This window comes from Brassica oleracea, chromosome C8 (assembly GCF_000695525.1).
Source record: "Brassica oleracea var. oleracea cultivar TO1000 chromosome C8, BOL, whole genome shotgun sequence".
Lineage (NCBI taxonomy): Eukaryota > Viridiplantae > Streptophyta > Magnoliopsida > Brassicales > Brassicaceae > Brassica > Brassica oleracea.
In genome coordinates this window covers 370,578-377,538 of record NC_027755.1, presented here as the reverse complement: position 1 = coordinate 377,538, position 6,961 = coordinate 370,578, and the positions used below count along the sequence as shown (strand labels likewise).

The 6,961-nt window shown below is 34.8% G+C and overlaps 1 long non-coding RNA gene across 1 annotated transcript; it reads left to right on the top strand.

Annotated features, from left to right (window-relative positions):
• The first annotated feature begins 1,640 nt into the window (after window positions 1-1,640).
• On the top strand, window positions 1,641-2,237 carry LOC106311207. The gene is made up of 3 exons (XR_001263944.1): window positions 1,641-1,720; window positions 1,798-1,923; window positions 2,017-2,237. It is a non-coding gene; the product is annotated as an uncharacterized LOC106311207 (long non-coding RNA).
• The last annotated feature ends 4,724 nt before the right edge of the window (window positions 2,238-6,961 follow it).

Genomic DNA, 6,961 nt, shown 5'->3' with positions numbered 1-6,961 from the left:
TTTTAAGTTACTATATATTGTTGATTATGAATCTTATTTATCATCAACGTTAGACCAGGATTTTTTATGTAACAGCCTAGCTAAATAATCAGAACAGAATAAGCTCAAATTAGTTTGATAATTTCATGTTATAGTTTGTTTTACGTTAGGTTTAGAGTTCAATAATAACTGTAGAGACTGCAATTTTATGAAGAAAGGTTAATAGCTATGCTATGCTGGTAGTGGGCTGATTAATTGTCCAAGAACGTCGGAGCACTCGATCCCTCACGTAAAGAATCTAAACACTAACTGATAAATCAAAATAATTGTTTTGTTTAATCTTGCTGGAAAAAGAGGAATTAAATATATTGTTAGGATTAGGTTATGCAAATACAAAATAATGTAAATACTATTCTAGGAGAATGTTCATTTTAAAATATCACACATGAAAAAGGTCATGACTTCTGTTTTAATATATAAGATGTAGAATGTAATCAAAGAAAGAAAAAAAAAGAAAAAAATCTTCTAGTATGAATATCCCCCTATATATTAAAAGATTTAGTGACTTCTCAATAGGTGGCAATGGTATAGAGCTTCTCAGAAAATTTCTCTTAATCCTATTGGTTGATTTTTGATAATTTTTTTTTTTTTTTTTTTTTAAATCAGCGGGAAAGAGTTAACCTAGAACTACTTAATTTAGGTTTCTAAACACTTGAGAATAAAGACAAAACACTATGCTTTTCTCTTTTGTCGATTAGAAGAACCAAAAGTTGGGATTGGGGATTAAATTGATATGGTGAATCGAAGGCCGAGCAGAACCAGAGGAGTTCGACAGGTGGATCGGTAATATCAGTTCTCGGAACAGTGAATGAAGGTCGATCGAAATCAGAGAAATCGGAGAACTGCTTCCTCGAGAACCGGTGGACCGAGCTTTATAGAGTACTGCTTCCTCGAGAACTGACAGATAGTTCTTTCATTCCGGTGGACCGATCTTCGCTCACTGTTCCGAGAACTGCTTCCTCGAGTACCGATTGGTGATTCCGGTGAGGGCTAGGGTTACGAATCGGAATGACGCAATGATATGGTACGTTTTGTGAAAATCGTGTCGGCCGATTTATTTTGCTTGATTGTGGATGAATCAAATGTTGTCTCGGGAACACTTGCAAAATTTGATGCTTGATTTTGGCTGAAATGCTCTCTTCATGTTTGCTTGCGGTGGGAATCAATTTGACCTCAGATGTTATTTTGATATGTTGCAGATCGAGCCACTAATGAGTTTATAAGGAGCAAAATATATGTTATTTTGATCCCTAAAATCCAGAGTCCTAAACTTCCACACTACTCTCTACTTTTTTTTTGTTTGAAGAAAATCTCTCTCTTTAGATTGTGGTATGATGGTGATATTACTAGAGAAGAACTCGGATGTTGCAGTCAGATAGTGTCTTCTTTTACACCTGACAGTACTCTGTAAATGCAGTGAAGTAGTGTTGCTCAGGAGTAGCCAAGAGATATTGTGTGTGTTACTCGTGGATGTTTCTACTTCTTCAGAAGGTTTGACTGGTCTTCCCGTCTCCTCTTTTGTTCTTTATGTCTTAATATTATATGTTCTGTAACTTCTGTTGATGCTGACTCGCTTTTCTTGACCCCTGGAGTATGCAGATAGAAATTTAAGGTTAGTGTGTTCGCATGCTATCAATGATATACAAGATGCCTCAGTTGGTCTAGGACTTCAAGTTATAAGGTTAGTCTTTTATGGTTCCGCTTTTAAACTTGATTCTGTCCCCATGTTCCTAATCTCTCTCTCACTTTCTGGTCGAGGCTACAATTTAAGGAGGGCACATAGTACAATTTCATAACAGGGAGCATCGAGAAAACAACAGTTTTACTCAAAATCATTAAAATCTTGGATTCTCAAGCTACGCAACCTATATGTTCTTTGGGAAGGTGAGCTATATCATCATTTTTTTTCTTCAGCTCTTTTCCTATTGCACATGCCGTTTTCTGATTTGACATGTATTGAAACTTAAATGAGAGCAGGGAAAATATACAAATGGAAATGTTTGAGAAAGAAATACGTGGTGGTCTGTAGCTGAATATATTCCAGTATAGTGTTATCCAGTTTCAGAGCAGCACTCTTGGAGGTATATTCTTTCTTTTGCAAAAGATTGATTGAGAAATGGTTCATATCAAATATGTAGTTGTTTGAAGCTGGGGATATACCAATGACTTTTCCAGATAGTTGTTAGACCAATTTGAAGCGTTCAGTTTTCTTGAGCTAATGTATATGTAGGATTTAGTATAAAATATAGATTTCATAGCCTATTTAGAAAAGCCCAAACCTATTATCGATTTTGAAAAGAAGAACATATTTTTGTAATAAATTAATTAATTTATTTAAAATTACAAGGGATTTTTGCCTCTTAATGAAGAACATATTTTTGAAAAAGTCTCTTTAGTGGTGGTAAACATGAATAATGGTAACAACAAAGTGGTATACTTGAAAATTTCCCATAATATATTCTATATTATATTACCCATAATTACATTCTATACCTGTTTGTAATGACTTACCTTATTACAATATAAAATCCCCGGTGAAATAGTTAATAGGGGGATAACTTTCTTTAATCTATTTCAATATTTATTGTGAAAAATAAATATAAAAACATCATTTATTTTTGAAAGGTCGACAATATAAAGTTGCCTTATTGAGAATAAGCATTTCTTGCGCAAGTTAGTATCACATTAATTCGACTTTTAAATCTTTCTAAATTGTTAATTCGTTTTTAATGACTTACCTTATTTTAAATATGTATTAGTTGCGCAAGTTCTTATATATTAAATGCAAACCAGCTTATGACAATGTAGAGTTAATATCTTTCTTTAATCTATTTCAATATTTATTGCGGAAAATAAATATTCAAACGTCATTTATTATGAAAAGTCGACTATATATAAAGATACTCCCAATGTCTTACATACAATACAATACAGTGTTGTGAAGATATCAAATTTTTTAAAACAGTATGACAATGGTTCAAGCTCCCAAAAACCGAGTGTCTTTTATCAGGCAATTAAAACCATATAAAGATACATGACGTATTGAGGTTAGGATTCTTCACTTGTGGAGAAATTACAACAAAGATTCCAGAAACACCATCGAAATGGTTTTCGTTGATAAAGAAGTAAGTAGATTACTACATTTTTTACAACTCATAATCGTCTTTAGTCTTTTGTTCTCAATCCAACTCATATAACTTTATCTCATCTTCGTGTAGGGGACAAAAATTCATGCTTCAGTTGGTGAACAGCTCATCAAACAATTTGAAAGGAAACTAACCGAGGGCGATGCGAAGGTCGTCCAATTATTCAAATTGTACGATGCTAAAAGTGATTATCGGACAATCGCGCATCCGTAAAAAATTGGCTTCTTTCCAACAACTTTTGTTGGAACAGCTGATGAATTTCCGAGTGAAGTTCCGGAGAAGTATTTTGCGGATTACAATGATATTGTTGGTGGAAAGCTTGATAACAGTCGTTTGGTTGGTGAGTCAATTTATAAACCCATATTTTTTCGGTGTACTTTATATTTTCGGATTTAACTTGTGCTTTATTTTTGTGACCTTTGTTATGTAGATGTTATTGGCCAAATAGTTAACTTCGGATCTCTTGAAAACAAAGTGATTAAAGGAAAAGACAATTTGAGGCTCTTGATTGAGTTACGTGACCAAAAGTAAGTTTAAATACTTTGTCTTTTCCTTTAATTTGCTAGCTGAACTTGTGTATTCTATCTATTAACGTAAGTTTATATTATACAGTAATGTGAAGATGATGTGTACTCTTTGGGGCTGTTATGCTAAACAAGTATACAATTACAGTATGATAAACATGTCCACAATGATTATTTGTGTTATCAGGTTCTGTTCTATTAAAGAGTGGAAAGGTATATAATGACACATATATTTGTCTAAAATTATTAATCGCATAACATGTTAATAAGATCAAAATATTGTAGGTGCTTACTCCATATCTAGCGGGTATAATTCAACCCATATTTTGCTCAACCCAACACTGGATTTTATCGAGGAGTTCAAAGCAAGGTACGTCTCCAGTGTGACAACTTTCCACAGCTAGATCTGATTTTATGTTCAGTAACTTCACGACATACTAAAACGTTTTGATATTATGGCTTAATTGATTGTGCAGTCTCCCTAATGATTCACTTGCTCTTACAAACAACGATAGTAGCCAATGGTCTGTTGGTACTGCTACATCTGTTCGTGCTAGGTTTTTTGTTCTTAATGAGAGGCTAACCATAAGAGAGATCATTGATAGTACTCTGGTATATACACTAAACCCTTCATCTTATAATTCTTTCCACATGATTTTATTCCATTTGTTATCAATGACTTTAACATATTTTCATTGTTTGTAAGGTTGGGAATTTTGTCACTCGGGGCACTATTGAAAGCATAGATGCTGAACGTGGCTGGCAATATCTAAGGCAAATACCAGAACAAAAAAGTAATGCCAACAACCAATGTTGATGCTGATAACCGTCCCTTGTTCTTCTGCAATACATGTGATAAAGAACACATTGAGGTCATATCCAGGTATTGTATTCTTTGATCAAGAGGAAGAGTTAACATTAAATATTTTTGAATGCCTTTGTGACATTGAAATATAGTAATGTATATATGATTGACATTTTATTCTTGTGGTTTCGGGTTCAAATTAATTGCCCATGTTAAAGACGATTTCGGTGAGGCAAACTTTCTTTTATTTGATACCAATGCTCAACTGATTGTGCGTCATTTTGCCGCTGAACTCTATGATGAGGTACTTTTGGAAAATCAATAGTGTCCAATAATTTACCCAATAAATTCTTTTGTTTAACCTATCTCTATGTAATTGTAGAATGAAGATCCCGAGTTCTTACCTGAAGCAGTTAGCGACCTTTTTGGCAAGAGAGTCCTTTTTGAGATTTCAGTTGATGCTGATAACGTCAAAGGAAAGAGCTCTCAGTATGTCGTTCGATTGGCTACTGATGACCGTGAAATGATTGAGGAATTTACTGCTTTGCCTCCTAAACCGGTATTACACTGATTATAATTGCTTAGATTTGATAGTTACATTAGCATAATATTGAGATGAACTCTTTCTCTTGCAGGTCCTAATGTTGCAGTCCTCAGATGATATTTCCTCTGGTTCTGGTGGTTTTTTCGGAACTCCTTTGTCTAAAAGAAAAAGCCAAGAAGATCAAGACAATAGCCTTGAGGATCAACACTCTGTCAACAAGAAACATTCTCAGAAGAAAGTCAAGGGCGAGTGATCTCTCGGCTTTTTAAAAAGCTTTATTTCCTATTGTTATGGCTTTGTCTGACTTCCGTATTCTTATTATCATTTCTTGAATTTGGTCAAAGTACTTTTGATTTTGGATTTTTTTAAAAAAATTTAAACATTTATTTGTTCCTCACTAAACAAGATTGGCTTTCTGTGTTATTCGTTATTTTATTTGGACATGATATCATCTTTTGAAAGTGGGTGTGGCTTCTGTTAGAAGTACACTTGCAAAATGTAAAAATTGATTTGGCTCTGAGACTGAGAGTCAACGATCTCAAAACCGAAGTCAAAATTTTGTGACTGGATTTTACTTAGATGGAGGATTGTTTTGAAAGTTTCAGTCTTTCTTTAAGGTTCTGTTACACTAAAAACATATAATAATTAATAATACGGTGTCAGTGTCAATGATGAAATCTTGGTAGTCGTCTTCTTCTTGTTCTTTGGTTTGCTGCTTTAGGGAAGCTGATAGATATGTCTCTGTTTTAAACCTTCGCAGTGTTTGGCTGTGTTCTTGCGGCTTATTGACGGCCAAGTAGTTTTTTCTTGAATCTACCCCAAGTTCCTCCCCTATCTGAAAAAACTGGTATAGCTCCTGAGCTCAATGATTACATCTTCACGGAGACACTGCTCTTCTTCATAGGACTCGTCTGGCAAGAGATTCTAGAAAGCGTGCGTGAGGGTCAAGTAATCATTCTCTCTGTTCGTTATCACATTGTATAAATGTGTTGGAGTTCTGTGCATGGGTTTTGGGCTTTTACATGTATTTGGCTTGCATGGGTTTTGGGATTCCACGGTTGCTTCGTAGACTGGTTTCTCATTCGACCAAAAGATCCCCTGTTTTGGCCAGGAGATAGCGTGCATGAGGGTGAAGTCAACGAGAAGTTAATCTTTTGGTTAAACTTTTAATAAAACCAGTGTTTTGAGTGACCATAGAGTTAGATCGCACTATGCGTACATAATATTATAACATCTTCTGAAGACAAATTTTTTGGGGCTAAAGTTGTTGTTTTCGGTGGAGATTTCAGACAGATTTTACCGGTTATACCTGGAGGTGGTAGAGCAGAGACTGTTTTGGCGGCTCTGAATTCGTCATATCTTTGGGAGCATTGCAAAGTTTTGAAGCTAACAAAAAACATGAGATTGCTCGCTGGTCTTACTGATGATGCAGCAAAAGAGCTTGAATCCTTCTCAAACTGGATTTTGGATATAGGAGATGGAAAAATAAATCTGCCTAACGACGGTCAAGTTGAGATTGACATCCCTTCTGATTTGCTGATACAAAATAGTGGAGAAGACCCTATTGAGACTATGGCAAGAGAGGTTTATGGACAAGCTTTTCAAACTTCAACAGATAAGGATTTGTATAGACATCGAGCCATTCTTACTCCCACAAATGATGAAGTGGATAAAATAAATGATTACAGCAGTTGCCTGGTAACATGTTTTATCATTTACTCTTATGTTCCACTAACTTTTTACATGTCACTAAAGAAAAAGATTTACATATGCTCTCAGGTGAAGAGAAGGTTTACCTTAGCTCTGACAGTATTATCCCATCCGATGTTGACATAGAAGAAAATGTCGTATATCCTGCAGAGTTTTTGAACAGTGTTAAAGTGGCTGGACTGCCTAGACATTG